Raw genomic sequence first — 2846 nt, forward strand, 5'->3', positions numbered from 1 at the left:
AGTTCTTTCAGCTCTGATAAACATTCCTATAGTTAGTTATATTATTTTTGTTGTATGATTGTCTGGTATATTGAAAATGTATCCAATGTATCCAGATCAATAAATTATTTGAAAAATATAATAGTATGGCAGACGATTATGAGTAATTTTATTCAATTTTTTTTGATGAAAATGCATTTTCCTATGCCAGATGAATTTTTGAATTTTTTATTCGTGTTAATAGAACAATATCTCTTTAAGAAAATCTAAAAAAAAGATCACACAATAATAAACAACGTGTCAAAACTTTGAAACATAAAATACCAAATGTAATGAGTGAATAAAAATACTGCCCTGCTTCAACATTGAACAACTGAGAAATAAATGTCTTGCTGTTGGAGACATTTGTTGCTATTTTTAACTTCGTTTTCTCATATGTCACTTCTCACCTTTCTTGTAGGAAGGAAAAAAATAGCAATGTTAGTAAAAATTTCCGTGTTATTTGCGTTTTTGGTTGTAGTTATTTTGGAGTTTTTTTGGGGTTTTGTTTCTGCGATTTTTTATTTCTTTGATTTTTCCCCGTCTGCAATTTAGGAATCTTATCTAATATTTATGTTCTAAATTGTTTAGAACTGTTTTTAAACTGTTGTTTATTCGATTCCAAGTTATTGTCGTTTCGTTTGTCGTTACATTTGGAGTTATGGTAATTATTTGTTACAATTCAGGGCCAGATGTGATGTAGGGTAGATGGGGGTTCTGCCGCGGGTGATCCACCAGAAAGGGAGTGTCCATATAAAAGGGTCCTATGCCAGAAAGTTTATAAAAAAGATAATGAAACTGCAACGTGTTTGCTCGTTGTTAACAAGCGCCATGTGGGTAGTTGAAATTTCAAAAATTAATGCTTTTCACAAATAACTTAGAGCTTTCCAGAGAATAATTTGGGATTTCCAGTAAATAGTCAAAATCCTCTACACCTGATAACGTGACGGCAAAGGGCAGAGGTATGAAAGTACCCTTTCTAAAAAAAATATCACCCCCTACCGCATCATCGTCAACAACAACAACTTCCCGTCAACACTTTTTTTTCTCCCGACCTGAAAATTATTTTAGTCATTAAGTACCATCAACCTGAATGAAAAAAAAAACATTTTCTTCTAATTTATTGTGAATGTTATTTGCATTTGGCATAAATTCACTAGACATTCCATTTGCTTTGCCTAAATGGCAGATGTTGTTTGTTTAATTGAAGTTTATAGCCATCTGTCGGGGGTTCTAAGTGATATAAATTCATCTGTTGCCACCCACTCGTTTTTTCATACATTTTCTAAATTTACGCTGCGGTTTTGGTTGATAATGAGAAGCTGTTAATTTGTAATATTTTCTCATAAATATAAATTAAAATAATTAATTATAAAAACTAATATAACGACATATGTCACAATCCACAAGCACCACACGAAGCAAATTCACTCGCACATATTGTAGCCTTTTAACGCACTCACAGCTTTTCGGTTTTTAAAATTTTTTTTGTAGTATTAAATTGCTCTGCATTTGAAGCAGGTCAGCAATGGATTCGCCTAAAAACTTTGTCACAATATACATGTGGAAAGAGAAAGAGAGAGAGGGAAAGAGAGAGAGGGAAAGAGAAAGAGAGAGAGAGAGAAAGATAGAGTAAGAGAGAGAGATACGTTAAAGAAAATAAGAAAAAAAAAGTTGAGATGCAAGCGAGGAAGAATGAGTGAAGAAAAGACAGATGAGAAAAAAAAAGATGTGGGGAGAGACAGAGAAAGAGGGAGAGAAAGGGAGAGCAAAAGAGAGAGAGAGAGAAAAAAAAAAGAAAAAGAGAGAAAGAGAAAGTACAAAAATACATAACATTTGTTTTTTAGTTTAAAATGTAAAAAAAAACTAGATATATAATTTGTTACGGTTTGTGCTAATAATTAAACTTATGTGTTTTGCAAAATTGAATTTAAATTAGGTGTTTGTGTATACATGTCTACGGAGGAATGCAGATGAGTGTATGAGTATACATGTATGTACGTGTGTATACGTGTATATATATATATATATATATATGTGTGTGTGTGTGTGTGTATGTGTATATATGTGTGTATGCGTGTGTATGTATATATATGTATGTGTGTGTACATGTGTGTATGTATATATATGTGTGTATGTGCAAGGTGTAAACTCACATATGCATGCATACATGGCTACCAACAAACACACAAGCACATAAATTTGTAGTTCAATTTAAAAGCAATTTCCAAAGTGAGAGTTGAGAAGTACATGTTCAACACGATCCCGGGTTATTAATGCTCTGGGGGTTTTTAAACTGCGTTTCACTGTTGTAATCAGCTATGTATTACAATTTCGTGACATGTAACAAAGTAAATAAGAGAGAGAAAAAGAGAGTATATGTGTGTGTGTGTATGCGTGTGTGTATGCGTGTGTGTGTGTGTGTGTATGCGTGTGTGTGTGTGTGTGTGTGTGTGTGTGTGTGTGTGTGTGTGTGTATGCGTGTGTGTGTGTGTGTGTGTGTGTGTGTGTGTGTGTGTGTGTTTTCATCTGAGCCTTTAGGCGCATGGCACGGTATTAGTTCGATTAACATCAGTGAATTAGAAATTGATTTTTTTTTGCACTTCTGAAAAAAAAAATGAAATAAAATTAGAGAGACTTTTGTGAAAAATTTGAAAAAATTTGGAATGGACTTTGAATTAAATTTGAATTGAAATTGAAAAATTTAAGGAAAATAAACAAGCAAAAATAAAAAAGCATTGTTAAGCTGAAGTTTACTTGGCAAAATGTTACTCAATTGAACTCTAACTTGCTGCCACTTGCTTAATCAATCGTTACTGAATTGGTAA

This window comes from Helobdella robusta (assembly GCF_000326865.2).
Source record: "Helobdella robusta unplaced genomic scaffold HELROscaffold_14, whole genome shotgun sequence".
Taxonomy (NCBI): Eukaryota; Metazoa; Annelida; class Clitellata; order Rhynchobdellida; family Glossiphoniidae; genus Helobdella; species Helobdella robusta.